This window comes from Phaseolus vulgaris, chromosome 7, assembly GCF_000499845.2.
Source record: "Phaseolus vulgaris cultivar G19833 chromosome 7, P. vulgaris v2.0, whole genome shotgun sequence".
Taxonomy (NCBI): Eukaryota; Viridiplantae; Streptophyta; class Magnoliopsida; order Fabales; family Fabaceae; genus Phaseolus; species Phaseolus vulgaris.
In genome coordinates this window covers 23464196-23483294 of record NC_023753.2, presented here as the reverse complement: position 1 = coordinate 23483294, position 19099 = coordinate 23464196, and the positions used below count along the sequence as shown (strand labels likewise).

The following is a 19099-nucleotide window of genomic DNA, read 5'->3' as shown; positions in this document are numbered from 1 at the left end:
CGCAAGAAAAAAAAAATGTCATTGTTTTAATGTGTGCAGATGACGGAGAAAATTATAATTATGAAAAAATGGATGAAAGTTCTTCTAAGGCGACATCCAATGTTATTGAAATGGAAGAATGTCAATAATGTTTATGTTTAATGTTTTTTAATTAATGTTTTATGTTTTGGAATTAGGTATGTTTAATGTTTTGGAAGTGGAAGAATAGTGATATTTGATATTTATCTTAATGTTTAATTTTTTGATGTTTGACTATGTTTGAAAAGGAAGAAAAAAAAATTTGGATTTGATAGTAACAAATATATAGGTTTAATTTGACAATTTTTTAAGAACAAAATATAAAAAAAATATTTAATTTAAAAAAAAAAACTCGGGCTGGCCCGCAAACCCGCGGGCCAGCTCATATGCAGGGCGGGGCGGGAATTCTAACTCGCAATAACTTTGCGGAGCGGGCCAACCCGCTCCACATTTTTTGCAGGCCAAGTGCGGGGCGAGCCAATGCGGGGCGGGTTGGCCCACTTTGCCACCCCTAGTTAAAATTTAAATAATGTTTAAAACAAATTAATTTTATTCTGTAAAAAATTAAATTTGGAAATCCTAAAAGTTATTGACACTTTTAATATTGGGATGAAATGATTATTTGCTGCATTAACTCTGCATAGGAAGAGTAAAGTAAATTTCGAAAAAAAAAAGTGTATAAGGAAAATACAAAGGGCACACTCTATCTCAAAAAGAATAAAATAAATTATTGAGTTAATTATTCTGACACTTATTTAATGCAACCATGTATCAATAAACAAAAGCCTTGAAAATAAGAAATGATTTACCTTGTATCTTGTTGAGCATAATGTTGATATATACTCAACAAAGTAACTTATATAATGCATTTAAGGTATAAGTTATAAGTTATAAAAATAGAGCATGATTAAATAACAAATAATTGTAAGACATAGTATGCAATTTGTCGTAACAATATTATATTCAATTTCCAACCATTTAAATAACAATTCGTTATTCAATTTAGTACATGTATTTGAAGAATAAGTATAATGTAATTGACATACATGTAAAGTTTCTTGAGACAAACAATGTTACCTAAATTTTTTAGAAAAATAATTTATTATATTATTATATCAGTTATAAATAAAAAACTGATTAAAGTAACATAATAATATATATATATTTTGAAGTGTAACAAATTGTTTTAACTCCAATATTAAGCATACTGAAACATTTTGTCCAATGATGAAACCAATACATTACACAAAGAAATATTAAAGAATAATTCTACTAATAATTCAAAATATGTTTTCAATAGAAATTAAATAATATGTACTGAGTAACAAATAGAAACTAAAACTGTCCAAATACCGCTAATAAGACATTAAAATAAGCCAATTAACTTAAAATAAGAAAACACATTGCTATTACTAATAAAACAAACTGTTAAAATGTACACAAAAATGATGACAATAAGAGAAAATAATTTTATAAAAGTTATGAAAAAATCATGAATAATAGACTTTTAGGAAACAAAATAATTTTACATTCCTGTAACAATTGTTTGACAAATAGTTCTACAAATTAGTATATGTGATTTGAAGAGTAAGTATAAGGTAATATACATACCTGTAAAGTTTCTTGAAACAAACAACTTACCTAAAATATTCAGAATAAAAAATTATTATATCAGTTATAAATAAAAAAATTTGATTAAAATAACATAATAATAAAAATTTATATATATAATATATAAATGTATTGAAGTCTAAGAAATTGTTTTAACTCCAATATTAAGCATACCTGAAACATTGTGTCATGTGATGAAACCAAAACATTACACAAATTTTTTTTAAAGAGTAATTCTACAAATCATCAAAATATATTCTGAATAGAAATTAAATAATATGTAGAGAGTAACGAATAGACTCTAAAACTGTCCAAGTAGTGCTAATAATACATAAAAATTCATCATTAAAATTACTTCCTTTTCAATCAATCTTGATATTTGTCCTTAATATCTTGAATGAGATATGATAATCCAGTCCATAGCCCTGAATAGAATTTCACTACATAAATCAACAGTTTCACATTGCCTTTCAAGAGTCTGATTTGACAATTTATTAACAATCCTGGGATATTAAGTACACAAATTGATACACGAAATTTGTAATAGTAAGAATAAATTATGTAAATTAATAATTTAAGTAAGCAATACCTCGTCAAGTGCTTCAAAGAATAATCCTTATGAAGTGCTTCAGATAAGCATCCTCTTGAAGTGCTTCAGAGAAACATCCTTTATGAACTTTAATGTTACACAACTGTTTCTTCTGATAAGGAATTCCTAAAAAACATTAATGAAATTAACAAACTTTGACAAAGGTATTTTAGAATAGGATCTAACACATTCTACAATTGATAAAGAATACGTACCATACTTTCAAGATGACCATGAATATATTTTTGGATAAAATAAGGTTCGTACAAACTTTTGTGTCACACAAAAGCAATGATCAAACCTATCAGAGACAATGTATATTAGTTCTTAAATTGTTGTTCATATATTACAAAAAGATATAAGAAATAAAAATATTTTTCAATTAATTAAAGAATTTTCATACCTCATATGTAAGGCTGTAAGAGAATACTTCAAACATTTTTTAATATTTCTCTGTAAACCACGTTAGTAGTTAAATTAGTGGTAATACCATTATCATCCAAAATCAATATCTTCAACCCTTTCTTAGATTTTATTCTGGAAAGAGCAACATATAATTGTCCGTGTGTAAACACTGGACGCGGTAGATATCGACCAACTTTATTGAGCGTTTGACCTTGACTTTTATTTATTGTCATGGCAAAACACAAAGATATTGGAAATTGCCTTCTTTGAAACTTAAGTGGCAAACCTGTTTCGGAAGAAGTCAAGTTCATTCTCAGAATAAATATTTGATCAACTATATTTTTCCCAGTAATAACTTTGGCACCAATAACATTTTTCCCCAAGTGAGTTACCTGTAATCTTGTTCTATTGCAAAGTCCATTGGTTTGATCAATATTTCTTAGAAGCATTATTGGAACTCCAACTTTTAATTTAAGACAATGATTAGGAATTCCAGAGCATTTGATATCATTCAAAAATTCAGTTGTAAACCACTCAGTTTGAGCATTTTCTTGTTCTTCAGATTCGCAAGGACTGTCTGAACTTAAATAAGTAACTTCAGATCCTGGTATTAATGATAAAATGAATTCATTCACCTGATCCACACATTCTGTTGTAGGACATAATATTGCACCATCATCAAAAGAACCATCAGATGTCACATTGTTTATGTAGGAGGGATAAACAAACTCAACCAACTACAGTAAAGGTTGTTCAACATCTAAAATTAAATTCTCTTCCGGTATTTCAATCATTCCTTGTCCCAACTCATTTAACTCCATATCTCCATCTCCAATGTGAAGTATCCAATCAATAAACTCTTTTATTTCTATTTGACTTTGCAGTGATGTATGACTCTTTAATCTCATATTCTCTGTAAGTTTTAAGATTTTGCAATGTTTCCATAACTTCGAGTAATTTACTGTTGCCTTCACAATGTCATATTTTGATCCATTTTTTACAACAGGTAATATCTGACGAAAGTCTCCTCCTAATACAATTACTTTACCCCCAAAAGGTTTAAGAGCATTTTCTTCACTTTCAGCTCTCATGACATCCCTTAAAGTTCTATCCAGGGCTTCAAAACATAACATATTAATCATTGGGGCTTCATCCCATATAATTAATTTAGTTTTGATCAATAATTTGGCCCTAAGACTTCCTTGAGGAATATTGCAAGTTGACTCTTCATTTATTAACAAAGGAATGCAGAAGGTAGAATGAGTTGTTTTTCCTCCTGGAAGTAACAAAGAAGCTATACTGCTAGAAGCTACATTCAACGCAATCAACCCTTTTGATCTAATAGCAGTGGACAAAGTTTTCCACATGAAAGTTTTTTCAGTTCCTCCATAACCATATAAGAAAAAAAAACCACCAACCTCTGATAGGACTGCTGTCATTATATTCCCATAGACTTCCACTTGCTTCGGAGTAAGAGATTGAAAAAGAGAACAATGCATTTCAAACATTTCTATTTTGTCATAATTCAATTCATCAATAATGAATCTATTTTGATAAATAAAAGAATCTGAATGAATAGGTTGTGGCAGACTTGGAAAGTCTTTCAAACACTTACCATTTGAAATTAATAACTCTTCTACTTGTAGAAGACAAAGGTTTTGTATTTGAGCATCTTCAATTCTAAGACCTACGACAGAAATTATATGTCATACAGTAATTATAAAATATAAATTATAAATTTCCAAGAAATAAAAAATTTATACTTGGTAAGACAAACTCCTTTCTTTTTTGGTATAAAATGTCATCTAATAACAACTTCCATGTTTTGTTCCACACTTCATCTTGTCTAGACATAGTATTCATCAGTAAAAGGGTAACAAACAGTCTTCTCAACTGATTTCCTGATGCAAGGTCACTGGACTCTATAATGGCATCAATAAACTTTTTATCATCTGCCAATAGCCTCATTGCATAGCATGCCTCTTTATATGTTTGGTGAATGAAACCATTAATAGTTTTGATACTATCATAGTTACAGCAACCCTTTTGATAATTCAACAATAAACTCAGATAATATAATTCCCCTGACCCTACAGGAATAAATGTTAACCTTCCAATAATAACACCAATTTTCCTTGGCTTCCACTCTCTTCTGTCTGCCATCCAAACAAAATATCTAGGGTATTCACAATAAGTCAATTTTTTTCCCAGTGGATAAATTTTGTTAGCTTCAAACCAAGCTAAAAAAATTGTTCTTTTATGTTCATTGAAGTTCAATATTTCATCAATGTCTTCATTATCTTTAAAGAGAATTGGTTGCTCGTACAATAGATGAAAAGTCAATCGTTGAACTGGAGGCCATCTATGATGAATATCAAAGGCAAATATTCTCCACACAGCTTCACATGGGGATATGTATCTACAATCATAATACTGTTTAATTTCATCAATAACTGGGGTCTCTGTAGAGTCTTTATCAGCAGTAGTAATTTTCAAATTGTCTCTTTCTGGACCCTTGTTCACATATTTAAACAAATACTTGATTGAATTTGATTTGTTGCAATATTATGTGTTAACATGGGCTTGGTACCTCAATAGTAGCAATGGGCTGTATGGCACAACATTTCTATTGTCCAACTTAATTCCATTTTTAAGAATGAATGTTCCATTATCTTGACGTTTATAACATGCATATCCATCCTCATCAATAGTAGTCAACATTTTAAATTTCTTGGGGTTAAATTTTGAACATCTACCGTTAATCATGCAAGGTGAACTTATTCGACTTACCTCGCAAGGGCCATGTATCATGTAGGTTGCCACTGCCTTTGACAATTTAGGATATAAAATTGCATCCGGTAATTCTGCATAAATGACTTCATCAATATCTATTGGAGTTCTTAACTTTTTATCTCCATCCAACCACAATAATATGTGGGCATGAGGTAAACCCCTTTTTTGAAATTCTACAGTGTACATACCTATGAGAATATGAAAAAAATTCTTCAAAATGTAATACATAATAATATATCAAGGAAACTGTTAAATATGGGTTAATGTGGATTACCTGCATTAACTTTGTCAAAATAATCATTTTTTTTTAAGTCAATCATCATTTGATCTAATTTCATTTTGAAAACTCTACAAACAATGACTGGCCTATCAGCAATAGTTAATCCTTTTGAAGTAACAAAGTCACGTATTTCAGACCAGTTTACATTGCAGGTAATAGTGATAAATAAATAAGGATATCCAAATGTTTTCCAAATGGCCATAGCATCTTGGCAATTGTTGAACATATACCTCATTCCTCCTGTAAAAGATGCAGGTAAAACTATACGTTTTCCAATTGCAAAAGAATTTATTTCTCCTCGATTAATTGCTTCTTGTACACCTTACAAAATATCACAACAGATTGTTTTTTGGTTTAGCCTTATGAACGACAATCTTTGAGCTTCAACCATTGTATATGCATCAACCAAAAACTATTGAAACAATCGACATGAATGGACTATATTCTCAAACTCCACATTTCTTAATGAAATACGACTTCTTTTACATTCTCTGCTCTTACCTCCAGAATTTCGTATTGGAATTTGTTCTTGATAGCCATCCCCTCCAAAGGGGAATATTAATGGATATTGTAATGGAATAAAGGTTGTATGTGTTTCATGGAGTCTAAACAATTGTCCTGAACTTTTTTTCACTATGATATCTCGCCCCACATCCATGTTGCTCATATCACCCACAATTAATGTTGTTTTCTCATTTGTTATAGGGGTATTGTACACTCTTGGATCTTTGCATCAGTGTCTAAATAACCTCAATGCAAAATTTGAATTACATCATTATATACAAAATCTCTTACCCTTCTAAATTTTTTTGCCAAAACATTGTTGTCATCAATCATCTTGGTAAGATCTTCAATCAAGGATTTGTCAAACTTCACCTGTTTCACTTTCGAACCTACATGCAATTTTTAAAAATATATCATTAAAAATTATCTTTTAATTAATTCAGTAAATAGAAAATAAATCAATAAAGTAACTGAATATAACACATACCCAAAGTGAGATAATCTATTTGACACTTCATTTTGAGTGTCATATATGTAAAGTTGTGCAAACTTAGGAGATGATCCACTATCGGGGAGAAAGCTTCCAATCCTATGATAGTTTTGTCCATGTAGAATAAACTGAGGAGGTCCATATCCATCATTTATCGAAGAGTGAATATTCCCTCCAATTGAAGTAAATGAAAACATACTATTGTAACTTTTAATATTTTGTAGATAGTGTTGACTTCGACTATCTTGCCCATTTAATAACTCTAACAACAATTTAGGAGGTTCTTGTAGAAAAGGGAGTTGTACTTTTCCCTTTTGACAACAAATAGAAAAATCAACGTTAACATAAGTCTTAGATTTCTGAGATCTTTCTTCATACCACACCTCGCCGAAGCAGTATTCACATTGAATAGTAGGTTGTCCAAATTCAACAATATCTATTTTCAGAAAATTAAGAAAGGTGATCTATTACTTTTATGAGATAAATGGATTTAGTTTGCATGAAGAAGTGAAGAAGTTAGAGTTAAAGATATGCACCTTCATTTTCAGTTTTTGAATATAATTCAGAACTATAAACTTGTGTGGTGTCATCCGAAACAAAAAATAATAAAAGAAAGTGGTTTTTAAAAAATTAAAAAGAAATTATAAATTAACAATTTTTAGTACCATTATTTTCTTCATTTTTCACATCTTCGTCAAAATTCAATCTCTGAATCACTGATTCAAGGATTTGAACACTGTATGTACCAGACTTGTTGTGTAAGTTTAGTGTGTTAGCTACATACCCTACACTCCCTGCAACTAAATTACCTGGACCAAATATGTTCAAAAGCAGCAATTAAGAAGTAGTAAAACCATCAGTATGATTTTGAAATTTACTTGCCATAAAAGAATAACGAAAAATAATTTACATTGGTTTCCTAAACTAACCTTGAAATTTAGGGGTAGTACAGATTGTTTGTAAACATGACAATGATTGAGAAGTTGTATCCATCACGTTCAAATGATTCTTAGGGGTCACTGATTGAGAAACACAATGATTTAGGTTAAAAAATGGTGTCTTTCATTAAATGAATTTTCATTTGAATGATGAATTATTTTATAAGTCATTATTGAAGGAATAAATGTACAAAAATGAATAATGTTTCATTTTATATTTCTACTACCTCTAGCTTGATCACCCTTTTGCATCTTTCCCAAAATGTGCACAAATACAAATAAAAAAAATAGTTTCCAAAAAAAAATAAAGAAATAAAATTCAAATGTGTTATTGCTATATATTGTAATCAACTATAACAAATAATGGATTGTAAACTAACCATGAGGACGTTGAGTGAGGCTAATGTCTCCATGAGTAATTGTTTACATTAATGACATTGCTTTGGTAGTAGAATGCATCATGTTTGAGTCATTGTTAGGAGTAAGGTTGTGAGAAAAAGGGAAATTTGAGCATGTAATTCCAGATGTCTGAGAAGCAAAATCCTGACTTGATTTAAGAGTACTTTAACCTACGACAAAAAGTTTAAATGAGTGATACAATAAGATAAATCAATTAACAATCACTATATAAGAACTTATAAATTCTTTTACATTAAAGTAAATCTTTCAACAATGATTTGAAGAACTTTAACATTTCATTGTGTTTGAATCATATATATATATATATATATATATATGATAATTATTACTACTTAATTATTTCAGTTAATTAAGAAAAAATATAGTAAAACATAAATTAGTACTATAATTAATAAATCAAAATTGTCTGTATATTTGTAATAATACTATAATTGTAATCAAACCATGTGAATGATCCATTAAGAACTAACCATGAACCTGCACTGTAAGTCCAAATTCTTCATTACTAACTGTAGCCATTGATGACAATACTTTTGTAATTGAATGCATGGTTTTGAATTCATATTCAGGAGTCGGGGTTACAGAGACAAAATCATTTATGCTTGTATTTTGAGAAGTTTGACACGAAAATTGGTTACTTGAGTTCACAATAGTTTGACGTACAAAAAAAATGAGGCATAAGAGTTGACTTTAGTACTATAATTAGAAATTTCATTGAATGACATACTGCGAGAGTTAAATGAAATAAAATGTCATTGTTACTACCTCTTTTTTTATCAACCTTTTTTTCGTTGATCATAAATGACTTTTTTCTTCTCTGCCCTTGTAGATTTGGCAACATCTGATTAATATAAACAAAAAAAAATGATTCCCCAAAAACAATATATATAAAAATTAAAATTTTTATTTAGTATTAGTCTAAATTGTAATGAATATAATTTATAATACATTTTAACTAACCTTGAAACAGTTCTCCATTACTAACGTTACCCATTGATGACAATACTTTGGTTGTTGAATGCATTAATTGATTGTTGGGAGTAAGCTTTTCATAAACAGGGATATTTGTTATCATAATTCGTGATGCTGGAGAACCAAAATTGTGACATGAGTTAGGAGTACTTTCACCTACAACAAAAAGTCAGAATGAGTGATAAATAAGGTAAACGAATGACAAATTACTATGTATTTCTTTTACACATTTGATATCAATTGAAAATTAATTTGAATTGGTTTTACACATTCAATATCAATTGAAAAATAATGTTAATTCTATTTCAAATATAAATATATAGATATATAAAGGTAATTAGGTTTCACTGTTGTTTTAACTTCTTTGTTGTACAGTTCATATAATATATTTCTTCTTTTTCTTCTGGCATATTTTCCATTATCAACATCGAGAACTAAAAAAAGAGAAATTACAAAGAAAATCATAAATAAATAACATACAGTACTTTGAAGTAAACAATATACTTAATATTATGCTTACCATTGTTGGATTCAGATATGCATGTTGTGTTTGGATTTTGATTCTCTAGAAAATAAGACCCATGTAAAACAATAGGTCAAATCATACACAGACACTAAATCTATTAAGAACTATATCATACCATTTATTTTTTATATATTTTTATCATAAATTGTGTTGAGAGTTCATTCATTCTTACATCATAATAGACTATGAACTTGTTTTCTAAACCTAATTTTTAAATATATATCTATATCTAGATGTATGTATATATGACACTTAAAAATCTAAATATACGTTGTAGTTGTTATACCTGATGTTGGGTTTAATAGTGTCAAAGTTCAAGAGGGGGGGGGGGGGGGGGGGGGTGAATTGACCTTTTAAAAATTTCTCGCAGAATCAGTATTTATCACAGTATACAAAAAATAAATCAATTTATTTGAAAATGAACAGATTTATTTTGGCACTGTTAATGTTTAAAAACGTTTATATCAGCCAAGTTAATCTCAAGATTATGCAGATTAATTTGCAAGTCACACACACTCTGATATTAGAAAGAAAACCAGTTTTTCCAGAAATTAAGAACAGTATGAAACATGCCCAGAAAGAACAGATTTATTATTAATTGAACAGATTTATTTCGTGACAGTTTAACATATATGCAGTAATTCGAGATCAGAGATTAAAGGAGAATGAACACAAGACAGTTATACTGGTTCACTCCAATGAGCTACATCCGGTCTTCACCTAAACCAAGGTGAAATTCACTAAATCACAATTCAAAAAACCACAAACACCACTGTTCTTGAACCCTACAAGAACTTTGGTACACTTGCTGAAAAACACTATTTCAGTATACACACTCTTCAAGAAACCCTATCAAGAAGAGTTTACAACCACACTTTTACAAGAAATGAAATGTGAAAGGAATACACCTGATAGAGGATGCAGAAATCTGCCTTAACCCAGTAGAACAGATCGCTTAAACAGTAGCAGCACCTCTTACCAAGCTTTGGAACCAAACAAGAACAAGCACACTTTTGATTTTGGAAATCTTTCAAGAACAAATGCTAATTCTTTGTCAATCCTTAATTCTCTGATGCAAAACTTGTTTTCTCAATTGTATGATCGATGTTTAAACTCATAAACAATTTTTTTTTTATAGAAAACCAACTTATAACAGATTTTTGAAAAATAGTTAAAGCTGTTATAAAAAGAACAGATTGAAAATAAAATGAACAGATTTATTTTCAAAACCAGTAAGAGAATCTGTTATGTGAGGAGACTTAGTCAACCATTCTGGTGCAGGGACAAAACTAAAAACCGTTTAAGATAAGCATTGCACCAGACTAAAAAGAATTCATTCATTTACAGATGAACAGATTTATTTTTCAAAACGATAACAGAAAAAGTTTAACTATTAAAACACAGTCGTTCTGAAAGGTAGAAGACTTAGTCAAAATACTTGATGCACAAAATCTAATTTTCACAAGACTTAGCCAAAGCATCAGTTTAAAAAAGAATCTGTTTATTTAGAAAAGAACATATTTTTTTTTATGCAGTAAATGTGTTTTTTGTAAAACATGTGAAAAACAGTTTAAGAAATTTTGTGCTTGCTCTTATCACATGGCCAGGGGTTAGGAGGTGAGTTACTCAGCAAAAAGCCTACTCTTAAACAACCTCTAAACACTACCTAAGACATTCTTAAAGCAAAAGGAAATACACATGAATTGTACATAAAAGTCTTCATCAAACACATGTCTTGAAGGGGCAGCAACCATCTTTAACACCTGATACATTAGAATTTGTTTGAGAAAGGCTAACAATCCTATTTCTTCTATTAATATTTTGCTTCAGTTGCTCCATAACTATTGAAAGCTGAATGACTGAACTTTCAAGAGTATTGTAGTAAGAACAAATATTTTCAGCCATAAAAGTATGTACTGTTTTGAGGAGTAAGTGTGTACAATATATTGTTCACGCTAGCTTTGTTTTGGATGTTTGTTTTGGCGCCAATTTTTACGGTACATGGTCAAGAACGAGACTTCCTTATATGTTATTACTTTGACATAATGCATTTATTAATTAAATATTAAAATATTCAACAAATAAAAATGTGTAATATTTTTATATAATAATAATGATATTTAGTTATATATAATTATATAATAATGGTATTTAATACTTAAAAATGTTCAACCAAAAATTTACCTTTGAAAAGGGATAACACTTGCACCATTTTTCTTTATTTTGCATAATAAACAAACAAACATCGAAATGTAACGTAATTAAAAAATCAAATAATAAAAACCATTAAAACAATTACAAATTTAGGTAGTATCAATGTTCAATGAAGAAAGCTCATGCAATGCATGTCTAGAAGTTGTTTTGAAAAAGGGGAACTTAACTTTTAAGATCTGAAAACAAATTCTTGTTCTAGTCCAAAATAACAATGTCCTACTTTAAGCATTGTCATTAATGAATTGTTGGTTGACTTTTGAAAGAGAAAACCTGCAGAGAATATACTTATCATATTGTATATATAATAATATATATATAGTAAATAGTAAATATAGTAATACATTTGAATCGACATTTATCTAGAAACAATCATCTCTTAAACCACAGAAGAACGAAGCAACGTCCAAAAATAGAAATATAAAGTACGTCAATTTAAAAAAAGATAACATGATTTAACATCCCTTATAAGCAAAAAATATGGGAACTTTGGCTAACTTTCTTTTGCACCATTGTAGAACAACTTTTATGTTTAACAAAAAAAAGGAATCTTTGCATTGGATATATCTGAAATAATACACAACATGCAAGAACACGTACTATATGTATACCGCCAAAAAAACTTGACTAAAACAGATATGCTCATTCTATATTTCCTAATTTGACTAAAACAGAAATCAAAGAACAAAAATATAAATGAAAAAGATGGTAAATAAAATGATTATTGTAAGCCCATTTTTTTTATGAAATATATATACCTTAAATCTGTGAACTAAAAATATTTAAAAATGGAAACTTTAATCAATATTTATGCTCGAAATGAAAAAAGATCCAAACTTTAATTACCTTTTCCATTCCATGGATACCTCTACAGCGCGTATGCTTACCAAGTTCTATATTGGGAAATCACAGTAGAAGAGAAACCATTTTTATGTCTTAAAGCTTAAGAATAGAGAAATATTATTATAACAACATTTTTTTTATGAAATGCATGCACCTTTAATTAATATTTATGGTCAGAATGAAAAAAGATCCAAACTTTAATTACCTTTTCCATTCCATGGATAAATCTACAGTGCAAATGGTTACCAACTTCTATATTTGCAACTCACAAAGTAGAAGAGAAACAGTTTTTATGTCTTAAAGCTTAAGAGTAAGAGTAGAGAAATATAAGAATAAGAATTCGGTGAGAATGAAAAAACAGAAACCACCTGTGGTGAGTTTTGGAACACGTGTAAGTTCTACAATGTTTCACTTGTATCTCCCAGAATCAAGCAGAAACAGAGTAAACAATCTGGTAGATCTGGTATCTGGTTATCTGGTATCTGGTATAATGGACAAAAAGAAGTTGCCTGAGACAAAGAATAGAGCAACTAAGGTTGTTTCTAAACTGCAACAAATAGATATCAGTTGGCTTATGAATGTAGAAGAAAATGAAGATGATAAACGGAAAATGAATTTGAACTAATATTAGCACACCCAACTTTATGTGCTTTTCCAGAAACTTCCTCAGTCATTTGTTAATGATTTACTGCGAAAATTGTGTTATTAAGTTATTTTGAATTTGCACTAATTTTAGTTTTTATTAATTTGTTTTTCTTTTTAATTTAACTTCGAAATTTGTACTCGGTGTGGAAGAAATGATTACCTGAAAGTTCTCGAAGTCTTAAATATTATTTTATACAACTTTATTTTCGTTGAAAATAATATGAAAACTCTTTGATCAATATAGACAGAATCCTATTCCATACACTTTGATCAATCACAAACTCTTAGCAATCTCAGCTCTTTGAAAAACTCAAAAACTCTTAGCAAAAACTTGTCAAAGATTAATTGTCAAATCTGTTTTTCTGACTTTATTCAAAGATGTAGTTTGTTATCAAATCTTAACAAACTCTTAAATTGCATTTAAAGATTGGTCAAAGCATTTAATGACTGGAGCGTAAGCAGCTAAATCATTTAAAGCTCAGTCAAAGATAAAACAGTTTTTCTGTTATGGTCCCAAAAAAACAATCGGTTGTTTTGGTACTTAACAGTTCAACCATTTTAGAAACAGTTTTCAATCTTTTTCTCAAAACACCTAAGTATAAACAATCGGTTGTTTCGACAAAACAATCAGTTGTTTTAACTTAGTTTTGAAAACATTTTACTTTCACAAAGATTGAGAATGCCTATGCTTTATATTTAATCAAAGGGTGGATTACAATATCCAAACTACCCCAGAACTATACTAAACCAGCACAGCAACATCAAGCACAACAGAGGCTTCAATATCCTTCAAAGGATTTGGATTCTTCAAAACTTGAACACCACTTGGTTCAACAACTAAGTCTTTTGTAGTGACTCGTCATCAGTAGTAGAACCCTGATATCAGAAGAGGGCTTCTTGTTATAACATTCAAATATAATTTTGTCATCTTCACGGATAGAATGAAGACGACAAAATTGTTTCCACCCGCTACAGAGTGTAACGCTTCTGGAAGGAAACCTGAACTTGAAAACGTTGCATTCCACATCTTGTAGCCATCCATGTAGAGTAACCTTCTTGAACTTCCCTCTACAAACATATTCAGCAAAAAGAGAAGGCAAATCCTTAAACAATAACCAAATTATTAGTTAATAATTAGTTAATAAAAGAAATAGAATATATCAATAACCATTTAAAAAGAAAGGATAGTAAACTGACCACATATCCTCCATAGACTTGTTTTGAACTCAACTTTAAGCCAAAATGTATAAAGGGGCCATTGTTGAGCGGCTCCCTCCCTTGAACATCCTTCAGAAAATTTCTTATAACCATTTCACATAACTCCCCCATAAAAATAGTTATATTGAAGGAGTTATTACCCACGTAACGAAACAATATATTGTGGTGACCTTTAAACCCATAAAAATCACTCATACTAGACCATCCATGCAAAATTTGGGGACAAAGTATATCTTTGTTATAATATACTATATGAATATTGCCTTGACTTTCGTTGAGGGTCCATTCCTCATCCAGTTCATTTTCAAACTCGATGGCGAATGCACGATCCACGTGTCCATTCTATCCATTTTAAAACCATAAAAATACTCAAAGAACTGAAAAAACTATGAAAAAATAGGAATTTCAGAAGAAGAAAAAAACATACCTCCCCACGAATGTTAACTATTGTAAACAGACCCTAGCAGAAATTTTTACGATCTCTTCAGGAATGACAGCCATGACAGTGAGAAAAAGAAAGATGACGATGATGGATGTAGGGAAGAAGTAGAGAAGAGTAATTTAAGAAGTTACAAAGAAGAAAGCAATAGGATTGTGAGTAATAAAAAGCCCTACGTTACTTATATATACCAATCATACCTTTTCAGTCACAAATCTATGATAAGTTTTCTCTAAAGGAACATGTCCTTTCAGTTCCTATATTAAATAATAAAAAACATAATTAAAATCCAATAATGATAGTAAAATAAATTAAGAAATAATAATAATAATAATTAATAAATAATATTAAATTAAAGACCAATAAATACGAAAAAACAAAATTATAAAAAGCAGAGTAGGTGAGTTGTTACCTATAATTATTCTTTGACGTTTCGATTTTTCATTGCCTTATACAACAGGGTCTTTCAGTTTAAATAAGTTATTAACAAATTAAAAAATAATAATTAATAAAAAATACAACTATTTCCATAGATAAATAATAATAATATTAATGACACGTATAATTAATTAGCATTATATAATAATAAATTAAAATAATGAACATAAAATTGTATTATAATTTGTCCAAAATATATATATATATATAAATATATACATAAGTATAAAATAAATATAATATAAAATATTAAACATATTAAATATATTAAATTTTAAATTATAGATATTATATATTATTAATATTATATATATTATATTATATATATATATACATATATTAACATTACATATTTAAACCCTAACCTCTAACATTAAATAACCTACCAGTAATTAAAATTTAAAATTTAAAATATAATTTCATATTGAATTTAAAATATAATACTTTTAACATATGTAATTTTTAATTCTATCCATAATTTGTAATTAATTAATCTTGGAAGATGAAATGAATACTTTGAGAAAAGTGTAAAGGATACCGAAGGAACAGAGTTTATGCAAAAATAAAAACTAAAAAATGAAGTAATGCCTTAATTGCTCTGACACGTATTTAATGTTATCTTATATATATGTGTATGAATCCTTAGAGGTTGAGTGTAATGGGAATTTATTTTTAAAAAAAAAATATTTTTCGTAAGGACAAACATATCATGACATAAAGATTTTTTTTTTTTTATCACATAGTAAGGTATTATCTATAAAAATTGAATAGACGAAAAAACAATACATGTAATAAAGAACCTAGGAAAGGAAAACAATATTTCAATAACCTTCAAAAAAAACACAAATTATAATTAATAAAATATTATATTATTTTATATAAATTCATGAATTAAAGAAAAAGTAAAAGTTGAGGCACTTACCATTACAATTCTGAGCTTTCATGAAAGAACCATTGTTACAAAATAAAGTTACAAAAAGTATGTCATTAATGAATTACACAAAAACAAACTCATTAAATAAATTAAAATGTACACATAAGATTGAAAAAAAAAAAACAAAATATAACAACGTCAAAATGAACTATAAAGTCATTACGTACCTCAAACATAATGTCCAACAATATTACATAAAGAGATTTAAAAATATAATTGTACTAATACGTCATAATATGTTCTACATAGAAATTAAAGAAAGTCTACAATACATGAAAATAGATCATTCAAGTTACAAAATATTAGAGAAACAGTATGAAATTATACTACTCCCTTTTCGATCTTGATATTTTTCCTTAATATCTTCAGTGAGATATCATCATCGGGTGTGTGAGCAGGTGAAGCAAAATCTCTTGTAACTCGTGGAGTAACCACTTCAGTAGCAGTACCTAAGACATTATCACTGCCTAAATCAACAGTTTTAGATTGCAAATCAGCAGCTTCATTGGAAAATTTATTAAATAAATCCTGCGATGATAACAAAACATATTAGTAAGAGTAAATTATTCACTTTTTTAAGTTAATACTTTAAATTATAATTACCTGAGAAAGTGGTACAAAAGAGTAATCATGTTCGACATCTTTAACAGTACACAGTCTTTTTCTTCTGAGAATGAAGTTCCTTCAAAAAATGAGAATTAAATTAAATTAAGTAAAAATAGTATAAATAAGAAATTTAAGGGTTAAATGTATGTAAGAATACACTGAAATTAGGAAACATACCACATTTTCAACACGACCTTCACAAAACCTTTGTATAGTACTATCATCAATACACACTTTTTTGACACAGAATGATTGGTCAAACCTAAGAGATTGATCTTTAACACAACCAACTTTAAACAACACAGCTTTGTCAATCGAAAGATCAAAGTCTTTTGGTAGTACACCAAAATCACCGTTCTAAATATTAAAAAAAATATCAATTAATATAATAACCTTTTCTTATATGCATAAATAGACATATGCATGGTTCGAAAATTTACCTTATCATGACTTTCAAATAATTCGGCGCAAGATTTATTGATCAGTGTAGTGGCATCCCTATCAAATAGAACGAAAGTAGTGGAATTCGTTTCATCAATCACTCGCAACTTCAGCTCATACCTGAAATATAAAATACATAAAGGTTTACAAATTTTATCTATAATTTAATGAATATAATTAATAATTAACTAATAGTTAATTATTAACAAAATAATAATTAAAATTAATAATAAATAATTAATATAATAATACAATAAGTAATAAGTATTAAGAAATATGTAATATGTAATTAAAAATAAATTCAGGCAAGTACAAATACTACCTTTGTTGGACTTTGATAACATGTTTGTTACATTTCTCACAAAAAAACATTTTGGAATCAGGGTAAAAAGCTTTACCGCATAAGCAAGTTGTGTACCACCGATCGTCATCAGCTACAATATGTTTTATTGTAGCTAAGATAACAAAAGTGCTCTCCTGTAAAAAGAAAAAAAAATGATCTTAAAATATTAATAATCCATTTCAATAAACTGTTAAAAAACATTAGTAATACCTCTTTGCAATCTTTTAGGCCTTGAATAGTATTTCCATGAATGAAGCTGGTGAATTCATCCTCAACATTTTGTTTTCCATAATCACACAATTGACTGAGTCCCTCTGTAGGAGAATCTGTACTTTTAATCATCCTACACATGTAAAAGTTGTGGTTAGAAAGGTTCATACATTTTAAGTATCGAATAAGAATGTATTAAACTAACCTTTTTCTTGAGTTCGGTTGCATCTTTGGATTGTATATTATATATTATTTTCGTACAGTCCAAGGAATTTTGTAGAAAAACCTTGTCTACATTAAAATATAATGCATTGTTTTATAACAAATATCATGTAAATACAATAATCAAATAAAAAATTTAAATAAATTAGAAATTCATCACTTCACATACCCTGGAAAATCTTTACTTTAGCAAAGTGCACACTGATGACAATATTTTCCACCTCTCCAAATGACAGAAATGCATTCAGCTCATCAACATAGTTACCAAATAAAGTACACTCAATGCGGTACCTGTTGTAAGTTAAAATTACAATTGTAAGAAAATATTTTGGATTCGTTGTGGTACAAAATATTAGCTTACCCATCAGCTTCAATAGAAATCGCATTTAACTTAGTTGTTGACCCTGATCTATTCATCTCTCTTTCAATTCCCATACCAGTTAATATTCCAATAACATATGTTAAAACATATTCATTTAAACACATGTCGAAAGAAATCTGTTCAAGTAAAAGAATATTACTAACCGACTAAGTAGTCTGTATCAAAACCAGGCGCCTTTAACACAGAAATTGGTGTGTAATGAGGTATTGCACATGAAACCAGATCATTACCAACACAAGTTACTTTGGTTCCAAACTGAAAATTAGTAGACACACTAAAGAAATTGAAGGAATAAAATTTATCCTCAAAAATATCATTTTGAAATTTATAAATTAGAGTTCTTCTAACGGAAACATGAATTCTATCACCCTGAAAGATAGCAACAAACATTAAGCATGATTAATAAAATTACATTCAACTGTAGTACAAAAAAATATGAAAGAAAATGATAAATTATTTTACATATTTGTCTTGTATCACCATTTCCATGGAGAATGGAAACTTTGTTTTCTTGAAATCAGAAACAAACCATAGACGTATAACCCTTGCTATCAGGATCCAATTTTCACTTTGTGGATTAACATCTTTGACACAATTTGTATTTTGTCTTAACACAAACAT

At 28.7% G+C, this 19099-nt stretch overlaps 1 pseudogene; it reads right to left on the bottom strand.

Annotated features, from left to right (window-relative positions):
- Window positions 1-2649: 2649 nt before the first annotated feature.
- LOC137829279 (uncharacterized) lies at window positions 2650-19099 on the bottom strand (annotated as a pseudogene).